The 26578-nt window shown below is 40.6% G+C and overlaps 1 protein-coding gene across 11 annotated transcripts in view; it reads right to left on the bottom strand.

Annotated features, from left to right (window-relative positions):
- ST6GAL1 (ST6 beta-galactoside alpha-2,6-sialyltransferase 1) overlaps positions 1-26578 on the bottom strand; it is a 133470-nt gene that overhangs the window by 48388 nt on the left and 58504 nt on the right. For 7 of the 11 annotated variants that reach the window (XM_019752122.3, XM_019752125.3, XM_019752120.3 and 4 more), the window contains one exon: positions 10006-10075. The exons of 1 other annotated variant lie outside the window; for it this stretch is intronic. The gene's annotated coding sequence lies outside the window, so the exon portion shown is untranslated. Of the gene's footprint in view, positions 1-10000; positions 10076-16378; positions 16439-26578 lie in introns of all 11 variants that reach the window. 3 more of the 11 variants (XM_074329231.2, XM_074329228.2, XM_074329230.2) reach the window with 2 other exon arrangements.

The raw sequence follows: 26578 nt of genomic DNA, 5'->3' as shown, positions 1-26578 counted from the left end.
TAGACAAGTAACCCACCTACGTTCAGATTGAAAGCTCTGCCTTACCTTTCATAACCAGAAGCTCTGATGCCTGTTTTTCAAAGCTTTTGTTAGGCTATTAAGGTCTGCCTGTCACACAGGCAGCTCGAAGGTTAATCTGGGACTTGGGCAGTGTTAATATCATAGTTAAGTTCTCAAAACCTTTGCTGTGCTTCTTTGGCTCTGTTCCATGCACGTATACCTTGTAGTGTGCCCATGACATATCCATCCATACACAGAGTTAGTGGGTTCCCTTTAACAACTCCCTCCTCTCGGGAATTTCTTCACTGTCTGGCTTTCAGTGGCTCCTTTTCTTGGTTCCTCTGGCTGAAAATATGGGCTTTCTCAGAGTTTTAGCTTCCCACACTATCATGAAATTCCATGTAACAAAGGCCATGATGGGTCATCATTCAAGTTTTAACTCCAGTATCCTATCTGCCTGCTACTTTCAGAGTTCTCTTGTAGGTGCTTTTCACATTCTGTCCAGTTTTTAGTTGTAAACAGTGGAAGAGAGAGGTTGTAGTTGGATTACTTCTCTTGGCTAGTACTGCTGCCCTTCGTTCTCAACAATTTTTACTTCTCAAAATTTTACCCATTTCTCAAGACTTAAAATACCACTTCCTCCCAAGAAGCCATTCTTTTCCTCTCAGCTGGAAAAACTTTCTTCTCCCTCTGAATTAGGCAAAATTCAAATGTGGTAATATTGAGAAACTTAACACCAAATCTTTTCAGGACTATCTGTGTTCAAACATCTGAGTTTTGGACATGGCTGGAATGAAGTCAAACTCAACCAAGAAGCATCATGGTGGTTAAGAGAGTGGACTTCTCCTAAATCCCAGCTTTGCTAATAATGGCTGGGTGTGTCACTTTAGCAAGTCACTTACTTCAGTGTACTTCCATCTCCTCACCTATGAAATGAAAATAATATTTACCAGGTAGAATTGTTGTGAAGATTAAATGAGTTAATAATTATAAAGCACCTAGAAAAACACCATGTTGTGAGCGATTATTATCAATCAAAATTATTACCATAACTTTGCTCTGTAGATGAGGGAACCCAACAGCGGGAAGAAGAAAGAGCAAACAGAACTGGCTCTTACTAGGCCCTGAAAAATCACTGGAATTTTTTTGTCAGTAAATACTTAAGAGAGCCCAATTTGTTTCTCTGTGTGGGGCTTCTGAGAAGACATGCAGCAGAATGGGAGCATAACTGCCTAAGGTGAGTTAGGAGAGCTCGCTTCCAGGACTGGGTCTCTTTTGGGTCTGGGTTTTCTGTTCTAAATCATGATTACACAGGGGGAACTACACACAGAATAAAAGCCAAACTTTTTAAGCTGACGCATAAGACCTTTTGTGATTTCTACTGCTGCTTGCTGAGACCTATAACCTCATCTTCTGCTGCTTCCCCACAGCCCTCACATTCCAGCTATACTTAATTAAGCTTCACCCATTCCACCTCACCATTTCCCACTTGCACCACTGCCTTCAACCTCGAGCTCAAATCTCTCTCCTTACCGTTTTGTCAAATGTATAAATTCCTCCTCTTCCTTGCAAATGGCTTGAGGACTTCTGTGAGGCTTCCCCAGACTCTCCAGGGACTGTTCAGTCAGTCCGTACCTCTCTGTGTCCCACAGGTCTCTGTACACACCCTAATAACACTTGCTGGTGGATGGCAATCACTTATTTTATGGGTCCCTGGCTCCCTCACTACACTGGTGTTTTTTTATTTTTTTTAATGGGTTATTTTACATTAGTGGTTCCCAAAATCAATTTAGAGCATCACTACCACCTTTTAAAAAATAGACTAGAATAAACTAGATTTAAAAATATAAAAATTCATTGCATACAATAAGTGGCAGTCATGTTTCATGAAACTTTTATCTCAAATAGATAATTACAAAAATAGAGACACATGACAGAGAATGAACTCCCATGGACCCCATGACCCAGTTTCAATAATGATCAACTATGGTCAATCTTATTTTGTTTATATTCCTACCCACTCCTATAATGCCTGCATTTTGAAACCAATCACAAATGGCAAGTGATTTCATTCATAAATATTTCAGTATGTATTTCTGAAACACTAAGACTTTTAAAGTAAATTCAATGCCATAAAATGTATTACTTATTGTTGGTAGCAATCAAAAACTAACAAGCTCCCAGGGAGAGATGTGACCTCACTTATCTCTGCATTCTCAGGACCTGGCACTAAGAGCTGAGTAATGGAGGGAAGAAGAAGAGGAAAGAGAAGGATAGAAGGTCGAAATGTTGCAAAAGGGGGAAAAAGGGAGACCGTCTCTTGCTTTCCAGCTTTCACTCATCTGGAAAGTACTTTTGGTGAATTTCTCCAAAGGAAAGAAAATATTAATTTAGGTTCCTTGTTCTTACTTAATTCCTTAATAATTAATGTTTCTATTTTGTACTTTTCCCTCACTGCATACAGGCATTTGGCCATGGCAGAATGGCATCTTTTCCTCACAGACACAAGGTGCTATTTGGGCTGACAGTGACCCTGCTCTCCCTCCCCACCTAGTGTCTTATATATAGTCATCTTGGTCCAGTTTTCTCTCGCTGCTGTCTTCTTCCCTTCCTTCTACACTGTCTTCAGAGACCACAGGCAGGAGATTCCCCATAAAGCCAGGCCCCTTTGAGGTGTGTTCTCGGCAATAGTCATAAAAGGCCATGTTTATATAGAATGAAATGAGCAGGACCTTTCTCTTAGGAAAAGTCCTGGGTTCTGGGGCTGGCTCTGCCACTTCAGTCACAGGACTTTTAGATAATGTCCCTGGGGCCAAATTTTCTTATATGAAAGCAGAGATAATAATAGCTCACTTGTCTCTTTCTGAGAACCTGTGCAAGGACCAAAGGAAGGAAATGCTTTGGCAATGATAAAGTACCATACAGACGTAAATATTTTAGTATTGATTTACGGTTACATCCAGAATGGTAGTTCCTAAACGTTACTGATGTCTGATGGATTGGAAATTATCCTTCTCCTAAAATTTCTATATTCTTTAGAAGTACAAGTTCACAAATAATTGGAAAATATACCTTAATACAATTTATAGTAACGAAACATCAAATGCCAAGAAGCAAATTTAATTAAAGATAGGCAAGATTTTTTACTGAAAACTACAAAACTTTACTGAGAAAAATTAAAGAAGACTTAAATAAATGGGGACATACACCATATTCATGAATTGGAAGGTTCAATTTTGTGAAAATGTCAATTCCTCCCCAAATTGATTGTGATGGTAAATTATATGTGTCAACGTGACTGGGCCACAGGATGCCAAGATTATTTGGTCAAACATTATTCTGGATATGTCTATCTTATGTTTTGATAAGAATAACATTTGAATTGGTAGACTGTGCAAAGCTGATCACCTTCCTTAATGTGTGTGGGCCTTATCCAATCAGTTGAAGTTCTGACTAGAACAAAAACCCTCTTAGGAGCAATGGGAAATTCTTTCTACTTGACTTCTTTGAGCTGAGCTATCCTTTTTTTTTTTTTCTTGCCTTTGGACTTGAACTGAAACATCAGCTCTTCCTGGCTCTTAAGCCTGTCAGCATTTGGACTCTCCTGGTTCTCAGGCCTTCAGACTAAAACTGCAACCATACCACTGGCTCTCATGGGTCTCCAACTAGCTGACGGCAGATCTTGGGACCTTTTAGCCTCCATAATTTCTTATAATAAATCTCTCTGTCTCTCTGTCTGTCTGTCTCTCTCTCTCTCTTTCTCTCTCTCTCTCTCTCTCACACACACACCATTGTTACACTGTTGTTTTGTGTGTGTGTGTAAGTTCTATTTCCCTGAAGAACCCTAATATATTGATCTATAGCTTCAATGTGTTCCCAATCAAAATTCCAGTGGCTATTTTGTAGAAATTAATAAGCTAACTCTAAATTTTATAAGGAACTACAAAGGAGCTAAAATAGCCAAGGCAATCGTAGAAGAACAAAGTTAAAAGATTTACAGTACTAAACTTATTATAAAACTATAGTAATCAAGACAATGTGTTATAGGTATAAGGAGACACAAACAGAAAAAAGGAAAATAACAGAATCTCTAAATCAGACATGCACAATCACTACAATTTTTATAGTGGTACCAACGAAAATCAGTGGCGAAAGGAAAGTCTTCTTAATAACCTGTTCTAGTGTCTGGATAGCTACGCCAAAAAAAAGCAAAAAGAAGAAGCAGCAGCTTTACCTCTACTTCACTCTATTGATATAATTAATTTGAGGTGGATCCTAGACCTAAATGTGAAAGGTCAAACTATAATGCTCCTAGAAGAAAATATAGAAGAAGAATATCTTCATGAAATTGCAGTAGACAAAGATGTCTTAAGATACAAATGCACTAATAATAAAAGGGAAAATAATGGATAAGTAGAATTTCATCACAATTTAAAGTGCAAATTACTTAAGTAGCCCTGAACTAATCTCCATTTTTAATATGAGAAAGATTGACAATTTAGGCCTAGAAATAACTGTCCTAGGATAAATATATGTCCCCAAAATGTTTCAGGAACTCACAGAAGGGTAACGGCCTCATACTTCACCAATACAGTAAGCCCAGGGTAGGAAGCATTCCAGACAATGAGATAAGGTCTTTGTCACTGGGAGATAAGACTCCCTCAAAATAGACAAAGTTATTAAACTATTTAATTCTGATGTGCAATCCAAAAGTAACTCAGGCAAAGAAGAGAGCAGGGTGGACTGGAGTAGACATGTCGAGGGTATGAAACAGAAGGGAATTTAGAAAGCCTGTGATCAAACTCTCCCCATCCCATTTTTATAGATGAGAAAACTCAGGTCCACTGGAATAGAGAAGGCCACATCATTGGCTTGTGATACAGCCAAAGTGGAACTCGGCTTTCTTGGCGTCCACTCAAATTCTCCTTCTATCGCGGGTCATGTGGCTGACTTCACTATGTGTTCAGACTTCTCAGAAGATCTACTGAACTCACATGGATCCTGGAAATGTGAACTTGAGATGATATCTGTGAAGCTCCCAGTACATTGTCCAGCATCCAACAGGAGCTCAGTAAAAAATACTATTAGGTTAGATTGGACTTCCCAGATGAAGAGTGACAAAGCAGAAGGTGCCCAAGCCAACATTTGAACAGCAGAGCTCATTTCACACCAGGATTATCCCTACAACTGCCTAGTACCCCATTCTACCCAGTCATGCCATCCAAGGAAACCAGCGGGGCCCTGGCCCTTCTCTAACCCACAGGGCATGAGGATTGAAGAAAGAAATGTTCAGCTTTCTTTGGTATGCCCACAGTCCAGACATTGCCCAGGAAACAGGACGGGTACAAATTACACAGGAACACACCACAGAGCTGTCCTCCTCCCAAATGCTTGGCAAGGGTAGCTGGCACAGGGTAGTTGGTGGTATGTTGAAAGGGGGTAGAAACAGCTAGGATAAGGTTGCAACCGATGCCTCACAGAGCACAAGGCTAAGCAAAGTCCTATGTATTTTCCAAACACATATTATTGCATTCATTTTGCCTCAGCCCAGGCAGAAAATGGTACTGACTTTCCACTTGCCTCATTTTGCAGATACACCTGTCATTATTATATACACACACCTTCTAGAATCACAGGCAGACTTTTGTAAGTTCATCCATGCAGCCAACAAATGCTCATGGAGTGCTATGCTGTTATGGCCCAGTGATAGCCAACAAGGATACAGGGGTGATTAAGGCAGGTCTCTGCCTCCAGAGGGAGAGAGACAGGTAAAGGGAATTACAGCTACAGAGCGTGTTACAATGGGGAGAGTCCAGCTACCCAGTCTGGATGATATGGGAGGCTGCGTGGAGCGACATCTCAACTCAAACGTGAAGATGAAGAGGAGTTAGAATGACAGGAGGGAGGGATTGCATGAGCTGTGCTCAAGTGACTCCTAGATCATTTCTTTGCATTTTCTAAAGAACGCAATATTTTTTTTGCAACATTCTAAAGAATGTTGTTTTTACCCTATTATCACAGACAAATTTGATCTGTATCAGTGAATATGAAGAAACACTTGGTACCTTCCATAAACCTGACAGTTTCTTTTGACACCAACTGTAGGGGGGAAACCACTAAATTAATAAGTATACGAAATATCACCCTCTCACTGTGAAATTACGCACTCGCAAACCTCATAAACAAGATTTTCTTTAAAACTTGTTAAAAGCTTAAGGACATGAAAATGTTGATTTGCCTCTCATTTGATTCTGGATAGCCCCAAACCTACAATGTGGACATAAAAATGCACTGTAACAACAAATATGGTCAAAATCCAAGAGCTAATTACAACAGTACTGCTGCTTAGACCAATGTAAGGGGACAAAGCTCTCCCTTTTGCACAGTAGAAAATAAAACCAAAAAACAAAGTTTTCCTTTTGGTTGCTTTTATGGAGGGTCTTTTATGTGCAGGGCCCTGTGATTAAATGCTCTGTTTACATTATCTCACTGAAACCCCCTAACACCTCTGTGAAGCAGGTGCTATAATCCCATTTTACAGATGAGGAAGCTCAAGGAGAGAAAGGTGAAGTAATTTGCCCAAAGTAGCATCTAGAAAGTGTTGGAATTGAGAGTCAAACCCACAGCTACAACGTTTATTGAGTACTAATTATGTGCCAGTCACTGTTCTTAGTACTTTTCAAATATTAACACATTTAATCCTGTCAGCAAACTTATAGGGAGATACCGGTCATTCCCATTTTAAGATGAAAAAAATGAGGATGAAATAATGTGCCCAGAACCATACATCTCTCTGACTTCAATGCCTATGGCAGATTCGTGTGCAATTAGGGGTGTGGAAGGAACCAGGAAGGTCATGTACAGTGGATCAGAGCTCTATCCTGCCTTTGTGTGCTGTGGGAGGTGAGGCTGGGCTTCGAAGAGATGCCGTGCCCAGCTTTGAAGGTGTGGGTATTTCGGTGTGGCCTCACCTTCAGTCTGCAAAGGAAAACTGTTTAACCAACTTTCCTCTAAGGAAGGTGCCCATGCACGGACGGTGGCCTTACCTGTCCCACCTGTAACAGGTCAGTTACATCAGTGGTGTTCTAAGAGGCATGTGCAGAAGTACGCACAACCACTTGGCACTTTATTACCTTTGTCAAATTTAGCAACATTTTAAAGTAAATTTTCATACCCAATGCTGGTGATTTTGTGGTAAAACTGTTTAGCTCACATATCACTCATTGCTAGGAAAACAGAAGCTTATGCTGTACACCCTAGTAAACTTATATAGTGCTGTATGTCAATTATATCTCAATAAAAGTGGAGGAAAAAAAGAAGGAATACCTCAAGAAAATTGAAATAATATCCCAGAACAACCAACACATTTTAAAATATTTGTAGCTTTCTGGCCTAGAATTCAAAGGTTTGAGTATTTCTTGGAAAGAAATAGTTTTACATTTATAATTACATTTATGAATAATATATCATTTTAATTATAAATTTATAATTTTTATAATCTAATTATAAACCATAGAAAAGAAACATAAGCATGAGGTTGCAGGCTGTAGTATCAAATATGATGCCAAGAAATTTTGAAACAACCCAGATATCTAGCCATGGGAACAAATAAATTGTGATACAGAATTCAGTGCTATCCACTGAAGTTATTAACATACTACACGCACCATAAAGCTGGAAAAATGTCTATGATAAGGGGAGAAACAAAATACACTTCATCCACACTAAAATTATAATCATATTAAAACTTTTTTTTCCTTAAACAGACAATTGCAAGGGAACATTGTAAAATAAACAGCAATGTGTCAGGATGCCTGGATTTTAAAAGTGCATCTTTATTGCTATTGTAATATAATGTTTGTGAATAAGAAATAAATAAATAAAAATAAAAAAACCAGAACAAACTTGGTTGCAGGCACAGGGCCCTCCTAATCCAGTTTGTCCTCCGTTAGAGCACCTTTCATAGTCCTCCTGGGAAGGGATAAAACTGGCACCCTCCATGGGATCTCCTGCCTGAACATAGGGGAGGGCAAACATACCCTGTTTCCCCGAAAATAAGACTTAGCCAGACCATCAGCTCTAATGCGTCTTTGGAGCAAAAATTAATATAAGACCCGGTGTTATGTTATGTTATGTTATGTTATGTTACGTTACGTTACGTTACGTTACGTTACGTTATGTTATATTAGACTCGGTCTTATATTATAGTAAAATGAGACCAGGTCTGATATTAATTTTTGCTCCAAAAGACATTAGAGCTGATGGTCCTGCTAGGTCTTATTTTCGGGGAAACACAGTATTTACTCAGCCCTTCACAACTCGGCATGACTACTAGCTAAGCACTATGTGTTATAACCTGAATCTTCACATAACTTCTAACAGGAAAGCATTAATGGTCTCATATCACAGGAGAGAGGCTCAGGGAGAGACTCGGGCCTTGTGAAAGGACTCCCTGAACTTTGGCACAGGCATTTGAAGACAAAGATTCCCTTTATTTCCTTCTGATCGCTCTGCTATCTCCCAGAAGCATATGCAATACTAGTTGGGAAATTGGCTGCCCCTGCCCTGCCCTTGGGCCCCCTTTCCCACCACACATAATACTATCAACACCAGCAGCAGCTCAAACCCTCAGGGGTAATATCACCGTATCAAGGCCACTGCTCATTTCCACCAATTCAATTCAACCATCCTTCCAGGTCCAAATCGAGCACCCTTCCTTTCCTCTTTTCCTAGAGGACTGGCAGGCCACCAGAGTGGGAAGCGGTGGGACAGACCTGGGTCAGTCTCCAGGTCTGTCACTTTTCAGCTTTGTGACCCAAAGCCAAGTTACCTAACCTCTTGGGGCTTCATTTCCTCAGCCATTAAGTAATGCTGTAAACAATTCTTCATGTGATTGTTGAAACACATGAAATATATAAAACACTTAGAACTGCACTGCCCAATACAGTAGCCACAAGCTAGCTACATGTGGCTCTCAAACCCTACAATGTGGCTACTCCATACTGAGATGTGCTGTACCTGTGAAATACACACAGGTTTGAAGACTTCGTGTGGAAAAAAAGAATGTAAGATGTTGGATTAATCAATTTTATATTGATTCCATAATAAAGTAAATAATATTTTGGATATATTGGGGTAAATAAATACATTATTAAAATTAATTGCATGTTTGTTTTTTTACTTTTTTAATGAGATTATTGTAAAATTTTAAATTCCTTATGTGGCTCACATTCGTGGCTTGCTTTCTACTTCCATTGAACATAGTAACTGCTCAGTGTTAGTTGTTTCCCGAATTTTCCCTAGCCATTCACTCGCTACCTAGAGCGCTCAGTATTGTCAGCAGTGTCTCAAGTCTTTAATTACAGCTGTAGGACCAGGTGAGTCCCTTCCTCTTGCCAGGGCCCAGGTTACCAACCTGAGACAGATGACAGAGTAAAAAGGACATTAGATTTAGAATCAGGACACTGGTTCCAGGCCTGGCTCTACCATTATTAGCACGTCTTTTACTCCTCTGAGCCATCGTTTGCCATGTACGAAACAGAGGATAATGCTGTCCTTTCATGGCATGAGAGAACACATGTGAAAGTCTTGATAAACTGTAAAGGACTGTAGAATTCAGGATTGAGTAGTATAATTAATACAGTGAGGTGATTGGGCAGTCCTGCCTGCCTCCTCTGATATTCGCTGCCTTCCATTTTATACTGTTATTTAACTATTTTGCATGTCTCATGTCTCTAAAAACAAGTTTGCCCAAGAACACCCCTTTTCCGTCTCACAGGCCCTCCAACATAGCCAAAGCAGGCAGACCTCCGCAAACCACCACACAAACTGAGTGTGCCTTGTGTGCCAGGCGTGAAGCACAGGCAGCTCAAGGGGCAGTGGTGGAGGTGGTCTTGCAAACAAACCGACAATACAACATGGAATGTACTTGTAATGGAGGAATGCATTAGGTGTAAGTGCACCAGGGAGCAAGGGTGTGGGGGGCAGAGGGAGGGTGCACCTTACTTGGGAGAAGCAGAGAAGGATGGTGGTGGAGTTGTATGAAATGGCCAACAGGAAGGACTCTGGGAGGCATCTGCAAAACAGAAAGGTAAAAAGGTATGAGTGAGCATGGAATGCTATAGCATTTAATCCAAAATAAACATTAGCCTGTGATGTGCAACGGGTCACCTAACAGTATCAATCTTATCACAAGAGGCCCTTAGTTGAAAGGTCCTTCCTGCAGATGGAACACCATTACCTTCCTGCCTTTGCTACTTCAGGTTTCCCCAGCTCACCGCCCAGGCCACTCAGGGACGCACGCAGTAAGCTCTCAGGAGCTTAAGTACCACCTGGGCCAACTGCATAAACCTCAGCTATTTGCACAGAGAGGCTTATGAGAGCAGGAGCCCTGTCTCAAAACATCCTGTTCTTATTATTAGCCAGGAAGTACTTCCTTACCATCTATGCTCTATCTACCTCCTCCCAAGCCCAACAAGCATGAAAAACACAAAGCTACATCATTGTGTGGTTGGCAGGGTGGGCTTCTGTCATGCAGGGTGTCATGTGGGGCTCAGCTTCTGCTCCCCACATAAGAACGCAGGATATGATGAGGCCAAAGAGGAACACCCATGGAGCCACAGATAGGGGAGTCACACCACTGTAGTCTCACTGGCAGCTGGGTTGGAGACATAGGAAGCAGGAGCCACACGATCTGCAACCTGCCATCCGCTTTTGTACCAACCAACCAACCCCACTTGCTAGCTGCAATCCACCGTGCTTACTGCAATCTGCTCTTGCTAGCTCAGCCACCATCTTCTTGCTAGCCCCCATTTTCCTGCTAGCGTAGCCACAGCAGATATTTTAGTGGCCAACGGCTCACTGGTTACAGCTGACGGCCAACTAGCCACAACTGATGGCCATCCAGTCACAGTTGGCCATTTACTGCCTGAGCCAGCACCTTTCCACGTGAGGCCGAGAGCCTGGAAACTGCACTCCTGGCTCTGTCCCCACAGCTTCTCTCCCTCGTAGTGTGTTTCTTCCTAATTCCAAAATAAGATCTGGATTATTTCTAGTTAAGCTAAATTGCAAACTCTTACTTTATCAAAACCACAACGCTCTACGTGCATGGTCTATGAAAAGCAAAAACACAAAGCTTCTTGGGTGGAGATCTAAAGTTGAGATTTCTGCACTTGAATTTGTCCTTCTGGTTGGTACTCAAATTTTTTTTCAACTAGAGTTGACGTTCAGTATTATATTAGTTTCAGGTGTACAGCACAGTGGTTAGACGTTTATATAATTTACAAAGTGATCCCCTCAACAATTCTGGTACTGACCTGGAATCATACATAGTTATTATAATATTAGGTATTCAAATATTTAATTAAGAATTTCAAAAGGTCTTATTTTAATTTAAGAATGAAAAGATAAAAGATCAGGAAGTGGGTATTTCTGAGAGAGACAATGAGCAATGGGAATAGGTAAGTCCCTATTCAGAGATGGTAGCTATGGGCTTGTGGCCACCTCTGCATATAGGGACGGTGAAGCCACACTTTACCCAATGGTTAGTTACAGAATCAGGCGCCAGGTCAAAAATCCACCCTCTTGGGAAACTACTGATTAAAAGTATTTAAGATTTTTAAAAGTTATATCAACCTATTGCAACATAGGGACTTTATTTGGATCCTTATCTGAATAAAGTTTTTAAAATTTGTGTGTGTGTGTGTGTGTGTGTGTGTACCAGAAGAATTAATGATCTTGAGTTTAGTATCATGTAGCACACAAAAAGAGAAATATTTCGCCACTGGGACTACATCCAACACAAGATACACACCCCACAGAGGCTGAGTGAACCCCTGACTCATGTCTCCTCACCTGCACTTGTGCGGGCCTTCAATTAAGATGATTGAGTGGCTGTCAGAACTGTTTCAATTACTATTTCAATTACTTTCGCAATCTCTCTCTTTAAAAATGTGCTCAGTAAGTAGAGTGGAATTGACATGCCACTGTGTGTGCCCATGTACTGCTTCTCTAGTATAAGGAGGCAATCCCATCTTAACCCATAGAAATATACGGACAATGAGGAGCCTGCAGAGTGGCTCAGGTCGCAAAGACAACCTTTGGTGGGGAAGCATAGTCATGTCTGTCTATATGAGGCAACGTGGAGCTCAGAGAGCCAAGTATTCCACTGTTATCATTATCATCACCATCCTTGTAAGTATCACTTACCGAGCCCCTGGTCTGTGCTAGGCACTTTCTGGTTTATCTTAAATCTTCTGAGTAACCCTGTCGGTCTGTTATTTTACAGGTGACGAAGCTGAAGCTCAGAGTAATTGAGTCCATTTCCAAGGCCACACAGCAGGAATGGGACTGAAGCAAGATTTCAGTCTCAGTCCCCAAGCCCAGCCCTTTCTGGCATGCTGCTGCCCTGATGTAAATGAGGGCTTTAAGGAGGTCTACTATATGGTGGTGGAAGGAGAACTGACTCTGGGTGGTGAACACACAATGTGATGTATAGATGATGGATGACAGAATTGTACACCTGAAACCTATGCAATTTTACTAACCCTTGTCACCCCAATAAATTTTATTTTTTTAAAAAAAGGAGGCCTTTAAGGCACAGTTATTTAAGGAGATCCCTTTATTTTCAAAGACATTAAAAGAAAAACAAAAACAAACGAACCAAAAAACCCCTGTTGAGCTATCTAACTGGAAAACCCCACTTTGTGATCCCAGGGGTGACTTTTGCAAGTTTACAACGCTGTTTAGTTTCGCTTCCAGTTTCTCCGTCCATCATTCCATCTTCGCTTTGATCCATCTGACATGCTTGAGAGAACAGAATAGGAAATGACTTTTTTGTTTGGAATGATAGGAGTCTAGGTGACCCTATAACCACCATCCTCTCCCAGAAAGAAACAGGTCCTGTAAGACTTTTTTTTTCTTTAAATTCAAGTCCATTAGGTTATTATGACAACCTAATAATTGAGCCAGACTGGACACTCATGAAAGTGAGCTGATAAAGGATGTGCTCTGCCCAAAGGCCAACCAAGCAGTGACCACAGGGACCCCAGAGACAGTTTGATCTTGGAGTAGATTCTTTTATGAATCAGCTACTTCAATTTCTCATGCAGATGTTTATGAAATGCCTGCAAAGGGACCCCCACCCGAGGCTAGGTGCCATGGGAGATACGAAAGCTCAAGTCCTAGCACATGGGTAGCTCCAGGCATCATGGGGAGCAGGGATGGGGGAAATCGGCCATCCTCTGTCACAGGAGCCTATCCTTTACTGTCCCCAAAGGGAATAGAAGGGGTGGGTGGTATTGGAGGGGTTTAGTAAAGGGCTCACCTCATTAAGTGCCGACCAGCAGGGAAAACCATCCAATCTAAATGGATAGTGAATTGTGAGCACCTTCAGGGCGAGGACCTCATCTAATTTGCCCTTGTTTTCCAAAAAAAAGTAGGCCTTACATATTTATTGTGGATATTTTCAATGTTGGTCATGCGCTATGTTTATGATTTTAAAAGGTATTTATGGTTGAACACTGAAACTGTTCTCAGGCGCCACAGCAGAATCTGAAGGGCTCAGTTTGAGGAACAGGATTCCTATCCTTAGCGTCTATTTGGCCATATGGGAGGTCAGCTGGAGATGAGGGAGATGGTAGAGTGGGACCCAAAAGGCCTCCCAAAGGGTGGGATTCACTGATATACTGAAAGATTAGGGGCACATCACTCTCTATCCTCAGAAGGGAGGGGAGGTGACTGGGGAATAGAATCCCACTCTGGCTTCTATTGTGGGGAGGTGAGCAGAGGCCAAGCTCTGTGACTCAGTGGAACTCACTTCTGCCCATAAGCTCAACAACCTCCGCACCTCATCCAGGAGTAGATTTATAGGAGCAAAGAAAGCAAGATTCATATAAATCATCACAGAAGGCTCCAAGGCAGCTCAAACTCCTGCCCAGTATGGGATGAGGCCATCAGGCAACTAACTTATGCTTCCAAGGAACCCAAGTCACAAGAGCATAGCCTTCATTGGTGAGATCTGGAGAGTGTGGACGAGATAACCCTAGGGTGATAAAACTGTGAAGGGTCTGTATCAGGCCAACCAGGGAGGAACTGCTGGCACCCTTTCATTTAACGTTTGGGAAGAGCCAGTTGGCCTGACCTAAAGAGCGTGTTGGGTGTGAGGTAACGTACTATAGGAGACAAAGTCTCCCTGAGTCCCAGTCTGAGTTAGGAGCGCCTCCTATATGCTCCCACAGCACCAAGTGCACACCCTATCCCAGCAGCCCTCTCACAGTTACTATGTCTGTCTCCTCTCCAAGGGTGTGACCTTCCAGAGCACAGGAAACATTCTAGTCCTCTCTGAAGCCCGGGAACCTACCACACTGCTAGATACAGGCTGGGTCCTAAGCAACGACTTTTGCATATTCTGAATGAATAGATCATGAACAAGCTGCCTACAGGAGAATCACACTCCACCCAAGAGAATTTCCTGGCCTCACTAAAAACCAAATCATAAGTCCAGGAGAGGGCAACTGGCGAGGTTCTACCTGCCTCTCTTGTGTTACAAACTAAAAGCTTCAATGGAAAGGTCTTGACCACATTAGAAAAAAGAAAGAACCAGTCAGTTACCACCAGGCACACAGGGCAGGAACCTTGCAAGGTGATTCCTGCCATTACTCTGAAACCCTTCCCAGCTATTTGCAGGTGATCTAGAAGCCGGGGTGGAGGACGTAGGATACAGGTAACTGTGATAGGCAGTGATGGAGAACTCACTGGAACTAGTATATAAGTCAGCTGGATCCAGATAAAGTTAGGATCTAGCTTATGTTACTTACTGAACGTGTGTAGAGGAAATCAGAAAAGACAAAGCTGTGGGAAAAGATTACAATGGTTTAAGAGCGAGGGTCTGGAGAAGGCGATGCTGGTACACATCACCCCACTTGCAATGGTCCCTGGCCAGGGAATTCTTCATAGCAGGTAACCACCCTGGGGGTAGGCTGAATACAGCTGTCAAGCCTGATCAATAATCATATATCAACACCACTGTCTGAGTACGAGCTGCTATGTGTTAGGTGTTAAACTAGGCAGTTTGTTTTTCTCCAATTATTGTAATGACACTGCAAGGTAGATGTAAGTCACCTGCACTTTGTATGTAAAGATGAGTATCTTTACATGAAGAGTTAAACTCCTTGCCCAAGGTCATGCAGCTATTACAGAGGTAGGATTCAAACCCATCTCATCTAACTCCAGAGCCCATGCCTACCACACACACAGGTACCCCTATAGATAAGAGTGTGCTAGGGAAGGCTACCTGTGAAGAAATAGAGTTGGACCTAAACCTAAAAGGACGTGTAGGATTTGAATGGCTAGAATAATGCTGGAAGAACATCAAGAGGTACTGAAAATTCCTGAGATCCTATGGGAGAAGACACTCAAATTCAAGTGCCCTGTAATTATGCTACTTTTCAAATAGAAAATGCTACCTGGTAGGCACTGTAGAATTCTAACTTTTTGTTAATTGCAGAGAAAGTCAAATATAGCAGGTCCTCGAATAATGTCATTTTGCTATAACATTGATGAGATGCTGTCGTGCGGGAGACCCTGCTCGCTGCGCCATTTGTCGTGCGGGGAGGCCTGCGGGGTCTCAGCTCCACTATATTCTCTCTGGCGGCACTATACTCTCACTGGAGGCTGGATCCACACTGTCCGCAAACCGCCATCCACACTTGCCAGCCTAGCCACCATCTTCTTGCTAGACCCCATTCTCCATCTCTCCGCTAGCATAGCCACAGCAGTTATATTAGTGGCCAATGGCTCACTGGTTACAGCTGATGGCCAACTAGCCACAGCTGATGGCCATTCAATCACAGTTGATGGCCATTTACTACCTGAGCCAGCACCTGTCTATGTGAGGCCGAGAGCCTGGAAACTACTTTTTGGGGTTCTGTCCCCACAGATGCTGTAGGAACTTAACTTTTGTTTATATCAGTCAGCCTATGGTGAAAGGGGTTTTGTTATATGTCATTTTGCTTAAAGTTGCAGAACCTATCAACAACGTTACGTGAGGACTTACTGTACAGGGCGATTTTAATCATTAGCTCTTCTCCAAAGCCCAAAACTTCTACACTGCCCCTGCTCATCAGACCACCACCATCGTTATCCGGGTTCCCTTTACAAAAGGTGTGGGTCCTAAGCGCTCTCTGAAGCCTAGCAGCACACCATCATTGTTAGAAAAGACATTAGTGAAGTCAGGTTGTCAACCCACCATCTGTTGAACAAATTCCCCACTCAAGAGCAACAAAAAATGGCCAGCCAGCATCTCCTTTCACACCTGTAATAACGATCATCTCTTTTTCTCAGGCAGCTCAATATTAATTATGAAAAACTTTTTACTTACATGGGACTGAACTCTTCTTCATGCCCCTAAGCTTCCACCTGATGGTTCTAATTCTGCTCACTAGAGGAAAACAAATGTCTGTTCTTTTTTCCATTAAAACAATCCTTTAAGACTATTACACCCTCTGAAGCCTTCTTTTTCAAGCTAAACATCCTCAGTCTTTAACCATTCCTCAGATAACATGGTTTCTAAACCCTCCATCTTCCTGTTCACACACTTCTGGGCCGACTCCCAATTTGTCCGCATCATTCTCAAAAGAACTAAACAGTTTCCAGCTGTGGCCTGACTAGTAGAGGAAAGAAAATTGACTACACACATCTGCAATGCAAATACTGAGAGTTTCTGGTGAGCTTTTTGCAGCCACACTTAGTTCAGCCTCCCCTGAAATCAACCCCACTAGCTTTTCTGACAAGTCCTACTCTGCAGCCACACTTCCCGGCTTTCTAGCTATCTTCCTGGTGCTATTGGTATTTGGAGCTCACGTTTTATCTCCCGCTTATCCTGGTGCAGTCTGTCTTTCTACACTCAGTCCCTCTTCTTGCCTGTGAAGCTTATAGAGAACATTGACCCTGGCACATACATTTGCTACCCCTTTTGGCTTTATATCATCCATAAATGTAATCAGGAAACCCTCTCTATGTCCTCCTCTAAATCAGGCATTAGAGTTGAGGACAAACACTATCCTTCTGACTGATACAAATTAGCATTTAGTAACAGTTATAGAAGTGCTACATGTAAGCCAACTGAAACACCATCCAGTCCACATTTTCCATCTGGTTTATGAGAATATAAATCCTGTTATGGAAGATACAAAGATATTCATTGTCTGATAGTAGAGTTCTAAATTAATTTTCATAATTGACATAAATTAAGTTTTCTATATTTCAGTATCACACAAAAATGTCTGGCCCTTGAGGTGATACTTGAGATGGTCTTTAAAATACAGGTTACAGATGGATTGGAAGAATCAACAGAGTTAAAATGGCCATATTACCCAAAGCAATATACAGATTTAATGCAATGGGGATCAAAATCCCAATGGCATTTCTTAAAGAAATAGAACCAAAAAATCATTAGATTTGTATGGAATTACAAAAGACCCTGAATAGCCAAACCACTCCTAAGAAAGAATAAGGCTGGAGGCATCACACTCCCTGACTTCAGCTTGTACTATAGAGCAACAATAATCAAAACAGCATGGTATTGGCAGAAAAAGACACACAGACCAATGGAATAGAATTGAAAACCCAGAAATAAACCCACATAAATATGGACAGATAATTTCCAATAAAAGAGCCAAAAACATACAATGGAGAAAAGAAAGCTCTTCAATAAATGGTGCTGGGAGAATTAGAAAAACACGTGCAAAAGAATGAAACTAGACTGTTATGTGTCACCACATACCAAAACTAACTCAAAATGGATCAAAGACCTAAATATAAGACCTGAAACAATAAACTACATAGAAGAAAGCATAGGTACTAAACTTATGGACCATGAGTTCAAAGAGGATTTTATGAATTTGACCTCAAAGGCAAGGGAAGTCAAAGCAAAAATAAACGAATGGGACTATATCAAACTAAAAAGCTTCTGCAGAGTGAAAGAACCCATCTACAAATCAAAGAGACAACCAACAGAATGGGAGAAGATATTTGCAAATAACACCTCCAATAAGGGGCTAATATCAAAAATATATAAGGAGCTTATACAACTCAACAACAAAATGACAAACAATCTAATTAAAAACTGGGCAGAGGACATGAACAGAAACTTCTCACAAGAAGACATGCAAACAGCCAACAGATACATAAAATTGCTCAACTTCATTAGCTAGTAGGAAATGCAAAATCAAAACCACAAGATATCACCTCACACCTGTTGAAATGGCTATCATCACCAAGACCAATAATAACAAATGTTGGAGAGGCTGTGGAGAAAAAGGAACCCTCATACACTGTTGGGGGGAATGTAGATTGGTGCAGCCTCTATGGAAGGCAGTGTGGAGGTTCCTCAAAAAATTAAGAATAGAATTACCATATGACCCAGCAATCCCTCTCCTAGGTATATACCCAAAAAATCTGAGAACATTTATCTGTAAAGATATACTCATATGTACCCCAATGTTCACTGAGTTTTATTTACAGTGGCCAAGACATGGAAACAACCAAAATATCCTTCGATAGATGATTGGATAAAAAAGATGTGGCATATATACACATAAGAAAAGATGAAATACTGCCATTTACGACAACATGGATGGATCTTGAGATTATTATGCTATGCAAAGTAAGTCAGACAGAAAAAGTCAAGAATCATATGACTTCACTCATATGTGGGATATAAAACTGAAAGCAACAAAGGAACAAGACAAAGAAACAGAAACTCATAGACACAGTCAACAGTTTAGTGGTTACCAGAGGGTAAGGGGGAAGGAGGATGGTAGAAAAGGGTAAAGGGGGTCAAATACATGGTGATGGAAGGAGAACTGACACTGGGTGGTGAGCACACAATGTGATATATAGATGATATATTATAGAATTGTACACTAACCATTGTGACCCCAATAAATCTAAGTTTAAAAAAATAAACAAAGATATAGGGTACATGGGGCTATATACAGGTTTCATTGTGCAGACACTACAAAGAGCAGTTAAACTGAGGTACAAGAGGTTGTGTGGTCTGCAACTGGAAAAGATATTATCTTGTGTAGTAAGACATTATGGACAGAGGAAAGCTACAGTGCTGTCCAATATGAGCCCCAAATTGAAGGTCTCGGGTCATGGAACTCTAGGTCTTGTGTCCCAGAGTAAGAAGCAGGAGGATACGTTTATTTAATGGTAATTAATAATGACCTTAAGTATCATAGTTATCACTTATTGAGTACTACCATGTGCTGTGCATTTTATTTAGATCATCTCAGTTACTGCCTGATGCTGATGGTTTGTAATTATCCCTTTTAAAAATGTAAATATTTCCTTCTCCCTAGGTTTCTCCCATTCTCCAGTAGACATCCAACAGCACTTCAACAAACTATTTGCAAGTTTTCTCAGCACCCCTGGTCATGGAGGATACGCCCACCTCTGCAGGAAATTTTCCACTGCAGAAAGCCAGAACAGGGCAAAAGAAAATAAAGTGCCCTAGCACTACCTGCTGGAAAGCAAAAGAAAGACCTCTTCAGATTAACCTGCTGCAGAATTCATTCCCATAGATGCCCAGGAAGAGAAATAATCCATTAATTACCATGAATAATCAAGGTAACAAGGCAGTTCACAAAGAAAATGAAAAATCTCCAGAAAATAAACTCAAGACATGGAAATAAATGATTTAAATGTCAGAGAATTCAAGATTGCACTTCTGAGAAAACTCTACAAGATGCAAGAAAACTCAGGCAGTTTAATGAACTCAGAAATCAAATCAATGAAAAAAATATGAATATTTTACCAGAGATGGAAATTTTTTTTAAAAAGAACCAAATGGAAATTCTGGAGCTGAAGAACTCAATAAAACAGATAAAGAATGAAATAACAAGCTTAGGAAATAGAGCTGACCAGATGCTGAAAAGAATTAATGACATCGAAGATAGAAATCTGAAAATGATGCAGATGGAAGAGAAGAGAGACTTGAGAGTTAAAAAAAAAAAAAAAATGAAAGAACTATCTGACTTCATCAGAAATAGTAATATAAGAATAATGGGTATACAAGAAGGAGAAGAAAGGGAGAAGGTCACAGAGAGCCTATTCAAACAAATAGTTAATGAGAACTTCCCAAACCTATTGAAAGAACTGGATCTTCAAATCCAAGAAGCAAACAGAACCCCTAATTACCTCAAACCTAACAGGCCTTCTCCATGGCACATTATATTGAAGCTGTCAAAAATTAATGACAAAAAAAGAAGTCTCAAGCCAGCCAGTGAAAAGAAGAGTAATCTACAATGGAAAGCCCATTAGATTATCAGCAGATTTTTCAGCAGAAACTCTACGAGCTAGGAAGTAGTGGAATGTAATATTCAAACTGTTGAAAGAGAGACATTATCAGCCAAGAATAAGATATCCAGCAAAGTTATCCTTTAGATATGAAGGAGGAATAAAGACCTTCCCAGATATATAGAAGCTGAGGGAATTTTTCACCATTTGGCCTGCATTACAGGAATACTGAAGGAGTTTATTCTACTTGAAACAAAAAACATGAAAGGATACAAAACTATGAGCAAGATTACTAGCAGTCAGACAGAAGCAGGAAATGGCAACCCATAAACAGAATTAAGCATTATACACTTAAACATAACACAAAAGGTAAGGAAGATAAAACATAAAAAAAAGAAAAAGAAAAGAAGACAACTTACTACTGCAACTCAGAAATGAACTCACAGCATAAATAGTGGTAATTTGTGACAACAGAAACATAAAAGGGAAGGAAGTAAAGGTCTGAATTTGCAAAGGGGAATGGAGATAAGATGCATGCTAAAGATAAAGGACTTGTATATATGAAACTTTCTTTTACATGAACTTAATAGTAACCACTCAAAAAAAAAAAGAAGAAAGAAGAAAGAAAGAAATCCAGCACTCAGACACATAACATTAAAAAGGTGGAAACAGAGGGGAAAAAAATCATAGAATACCATCAAACCAAAGTAACAGACAGAAACACAAGGGCAAAGAAACAATGGAGACACTGTGCCACCAGAAAACAAAAGATAAAATGGCTATAGAAAATTATCATATATCAATAATCACCCTAAATGTAAATGGACTGAACTCACCAATAAAAAGGCACAGAGTAGCAGACTGAATCAAAAATAAAACCCAACCATATCCTGCCTTCAAGAGACACACCTCAGATACAAAGATAAATATAGACTCAAAGTGAAAGGGGCAAAACAATACACCAAGCAAATAACATTGAGAGAAAAGTGGTGTACCCATACTTATATCTGATGAAACAGACTTCAGGATAAAAAAGGTAACAAGAGACAAAGATGGGCATTTCATAATGATGAAGGAGACAATACAACAAGAAGATATAACATTTATCAACATATATGCTCCCAATCAGAGAGCACCAAAATACAGAGGGGCCCAAAAAATGTATACACATTTTAAGGAAAAAGCTGTATTAAAAGTGTAATACTCGATATATACCAATAACAAAAGATGAGTCCAAGTCACATTTGACTTCTGCAATTACAAAAGGTTGCTCAAAGTGGTTACCATCGTCATAATTTTAATACAGTTTTTTCCTTTCTTAAAATGTGTGTATATTTTTTGGTGCATTCTGTATATAAAGCAACTACTGACAGAACTAAAGGGAGGAACTGACAAAAACACAATTATAGTAAGGGATCGAAATACACCATTGACAATTGTGGAGAGATCATCCAAACAGAAAATCAATAAGGAAATATCAGTCTTAAATGACACATTTGACCAAATGGACATAATTGACATTAGATAGCATTTCATCCTAGAACACCAGACTGTACATTCTTTTCAAGGGCACATGGAACATTCTCAAGGATAGACCATAATGTTGGAACACAAAACTAGGCTCAGCAAATTTAAGAAGACTGAAATCATTCCAAGCATATTCTCCAGCCACAATGCTTTGAAACGAGATTAACTGCAAAAAGAAAGTGGGAGAAAACACAAATATGTGGAGATAAAACAGCATACTACTAAAGAACGACTGGGTCAAAGAAGAATAAAAGGAGAGATCAAAAAGAAACATAGAAACAAATGAGAATGAAGATATGTCATATCAAAATTATTAGAATACTGCAAAAGCAATATTAAGAGGGAAATTTATATCATTACAGGCCTATCTCAAGAAACAAGAAAATCCCAAATAAAGAACCTAACATTACATCTTAAAGAATTAGAAAAAGAAGAACAAACGAAACCCAAAGTCAGCAGAATGAATGAAATAATAAACATTAAAGCATAACTAAATGAAAAAGAGAACAAAAAGACAATAGAAAAATTAGTGCAACAAAGAGCTGTTTTTTTTCAAAGATTAATAAAATGTACAAACCCTTGGCTAAATGCACTTCATTTACTTGGCTTTACCTCATTAAGGTAAAATGAGAAAAAACACAAAGAAAATCAAAAATGAAAGAGAAGTTACGATGAGTACCACAGAAATACAAAAGATCATCCAAGAATACTATGAAGGACTATATGCCACCAAATTCAATAACCTGGAAGAAATGGACAAGTTCTTAGAAATATATAACCTTCCTAGACCAAATCACGAAGAATTGGATATTCTAAATAGAAAAATCAACAGTAAAGAAATTGAAACAATCATCCAAAACCTCCCCAAAAGCAAACATCCAGGACCAGATGGCTTCACTAGTGAATTCTACCAAACATTCAAAGATGATTTAATACCTGTCCTCCTCAAACGCTTTCAAAAAATTAAAGAAGAGACAATACTTCCTAGCTCATTTTATGAGGCCAACATTACCCCAATACCAAAACCTGGTAAGAATAACACAAAAAAAGAGAACTACAGAAGCATATCTCTGATGAATATAGACACAAAAATCCTAAACAAAATACTAGCAAATTGAATACAATACATTTGTATTCAATAAAAAATTATACATCACGATCAAGTGGGGTTCATTCCAGGGGCACAAGGATGGTTCAACATATGCAAATTGATCAATGTGATACACCACATAAACAAAATAAAGGATAAAAATCATATTGTTATATCAATAGATGCAGAAAAAGATTTGACAAGATACAGCATTCATTTATGATTAAAACACTTAATAAAATAAGTATAGAAGGACAGTAACTAAACATTAAAAAAGGCCATATACAACAAACCCTCAGCTAATATACTAAACGGTGAAAAACTGAAAGTTTTTCCTCAAGATTAGAAATATGACAGGGATGCCTCATATCACCACTGTTATTCAACATAGTATTGGATGTCCTAGTCACAGCAATCAGGCAAGAGAAAGAAAGAAAAGGCATTCAAATTGGGAATGAAGAAGTTAAATTGTCAGTTTTTGCAGGTGACATGATTCTTTACATAGAATCAGTGATCAGGGATAACAGAAGAGAGAAATGGCAGTGTGTGAGTGGGCCCGGTTGGAACTGGAGGTTAAGGGAGCTGCTAGATGACAAAATGGTAGATAGGCAGGCAATCAAAAAGGGGAGTGTGGTGGAGGACCCTCCATCTTAATACGAGGTCTGACGATTAAGTTCGCAAACTTGTTGCAGCGATGTTGCTAACTTTTTTTTATATTAGAGGGATTATTCATTATGAATTTGTACCAACTGGACATGTGAAAAAGTTAAATGAAAACGACCTGAACTTTTCGCCAACAATTCATGGCTCTTGCATCACAACAGTGCACCAGATCACATGGCACTGTCTGTGAGGGAGTTTTTAGCCAGTAAACAAATAACTGTATTGGAACACTCTCCCTACTCACCTGATCTGGCCCACAGTGACTTCTTTCTTTACCCAAAGCTAAAGGATATATGGAAAGAAAGACATTTTGATGACATTCAGGACATCAAGGGTAATACAATGGCAGCTCTGATGGCCCTTCCAGGAAAAGAGTTCCAAAATTGCTTTGAACGGTAGACTAGGTGCTGGCATCAGTGCATAGCTTCCCAAGGAGAGTACTTAGAAGGTGACCGTAGTGATATTCAGCAATGAGGGATGTAGTGCTTTTTCTAGGATGAGTTCGCGAACGTGATCTTCAGATCTCATAAGTGTTCCTAGTCCCAGTTTATCCTGCAAGAAATTGGGTCTGCTGGAGGTTTTCTAAGCAAACCAGTGACATTATTAGACTTTCCTCGAAATTCATTGTTGAGCTCCTGGCACTGAAAAGGAGCTTTGATGAGGCATGAAGAGGTAAAGAAGAGCCACTTCAGTTGATAGAGGAAAAGGTGCCTGAGACCATCTTTCCTCACCCCTGGTCTGGCCTGATACACCACCATCTACCCCACCAACCTCTGGCCTGGCTGATTTTGACTTCTAGTCAAACCTTCACTAGAATACCAGGCTCCAGAAAAGGCGTACAGAGTGCTGGGAAGAAACAAAGATGAGAGACAAAGGAGTAGGGGCCAGCTGCAGGGACAACCTGAAGGTGAGCCAGGGAAATATTCTGTGTTTAGCATCTTCCAGTGTCCTGAAAGGAACATGAGATAGAATGGGTCTGAATCCCACCTCCACCCTTTACTACCTGCATGACGCTGGGTAATTCAATAGATCTCTCAGAGGCCATTTTCTCACCCATTAAGTTGTGATAACAAGCCCCACCTCAAAGACTTGTTCTGTGGATTAAACTAAAGGCATACCTCATTTTATTTCACTTTGCTTTATTGTGATACACACTTTATTGTGGTGGTCTGGAACCGAACCTGCAGTAGCTCCAAGGTATGCTTGTAATTTACTTCAAGTAGCCAGCCAGCGTAGCATCCACTGTAAGGAACAATGGATCTCTAAATATTACTAAACTGATTATTAATGTCCTCATTTTTATCTTAAGGGGGAAGGGACCATGAGACTAAAAACACCTTAGAAATTGCAGGCCCCGTGTAGCACCAGGATGGAATCAGTCCCCAAGGACACTCACTGTATTGTTGTAAATTCATAGGTGAGACCCTGATCAGTCCCTTCCAAGTTGCTTTCTGCCCCCCTAGATTGTTTGCATTTACTGCAGAATAAGATCACATTTCCCATCTGAGCCACTGGGCCTTGAGGAGTGTGGGCCGTACAGCTCTGGGCTTTTCAGAGGGCTCACATGACAACCTGGCAGGACACAGCTGTTCCTGGCAAGGGCATTAATAATCCAGGCCTTTTTCCACAAACTCTGGCAAACAGTCTAAAGTGACAAGTGAAAACATTGGGTCCGAATTCTCAGTGGGGCTTAGGGCAGAGGAGGCAAAAATAACTTCCCTTTATCAAGGCTAAATCATGGAACTGAATTGGAATGGAATCAGACCTGCTTAGGGAGGGGACCATATTCCTTGCATCATAAACTACCTATATTGTCCATGGGTTACTGCAGCGGAATGGTTCAGAGACGGGCAGAGAAAGGCGTCCATGTGACTCGGTGGCTGAGGAGTGAATTGGGCCATGAATTTCATCTCAGCAACAACCAAACCACAGCAGCCACCATAGGCAGCCCAGAGACACTTGTGACAGGAGACCTTACAAAGAGCAAACCGACTCCCCTCACAAACAGGGAGACAAGTGGGGTAGGTCTCAGCAGGATTTTTGTCTCCTTTACTGTGGGGACAGAGCCAAGAGTGAAGTTTCCAGGCTCTCACGTGGAAAGGTGCTCACTCGGGTAGTAAATGGCCATCAACTGTGATTGGAAGGCCATCAGCTGTGGCTAGTTGGCCGTCAGCTGTAACCAGTGAGCCATTGGCCACTAATATAACTGCTGTGGCTACGCTAACAGAAAATAGGGGCTGAGCTAGCAAGCGGCGGAGTGATGGTTGCGGATCATGTGGCTCCTGTTTCCTGTGTCTCCAACCCAACCACCAGCGAGAATATAGTTATAGTGGTATGACTCCCCTACCTATGGCTCCGTGGGTGTTTCTTTTTGGCCTCACCATGTCCTGCGCTGTTATGTGGGGAGCGGGACCAGAGACCCGCGTGACTCCCTGCATGACATTTACTTATACTGCATCAGCACCAAAAAAAACAAACAAAACAAAAATAAAACAAACAAACAAAAACAGTCCCTGGCATCAAGGCACTCAGTTAATATGAAAGACTGAAGAAACAGGTCATGTAGAGGAAGAACACAGGTTTCAGATCCAACAGCTCCAGTTAGCAACTATGTAACTATAAACAAGTTATCTGTTCTCTCTGAACCTCAGTCTCCTCATCAGGAAAATGGGACAACATGTACTTTGAAATGTTCTTCTAAGAAATAAATAAAATAATCTATGTAAAAGCCCCTAAAATAATGCTTGGTAGGTAACAAGCACTCAGTAAATGGATTTCTCAGAATTAGAGCTCGATCTTCAAATACAGATCAGATCTTGAGTATCTACTATGTTTCCATTTTTTATAGCAGGAGGAAAAGATGGGGGGAGACAATAAAAAAGAGAAACAATCAAAGATAATAAATCAAAGGAAAGTAAAAGACGACCTCTAAGGTCACAGCTCCTTGTGTGACCTTGGACAAGTCACGTACTTCTCTAGGTCTCAGACTTCTCTACG

The sequence above is a fragment of the Rhinolophus sinicus genome, chromosome 17 (assembly GCF_057876585.1).
Source record: "Rhinolophus sinicus isolate RSI-liver-muscle chromosome 17, RSI-T2T, whole genome shotgun sequence".
Classification (NCBI taxonomy): Eukaryota; Metazoa; Chordata; class Mammalia; order Chiroptera; family Rhinolophidae; genus Rhinolophus; species Rhinolophus sinicus.
This window is presented reverse-complemented; position numbering and strand designations above follow the sequence as displayed.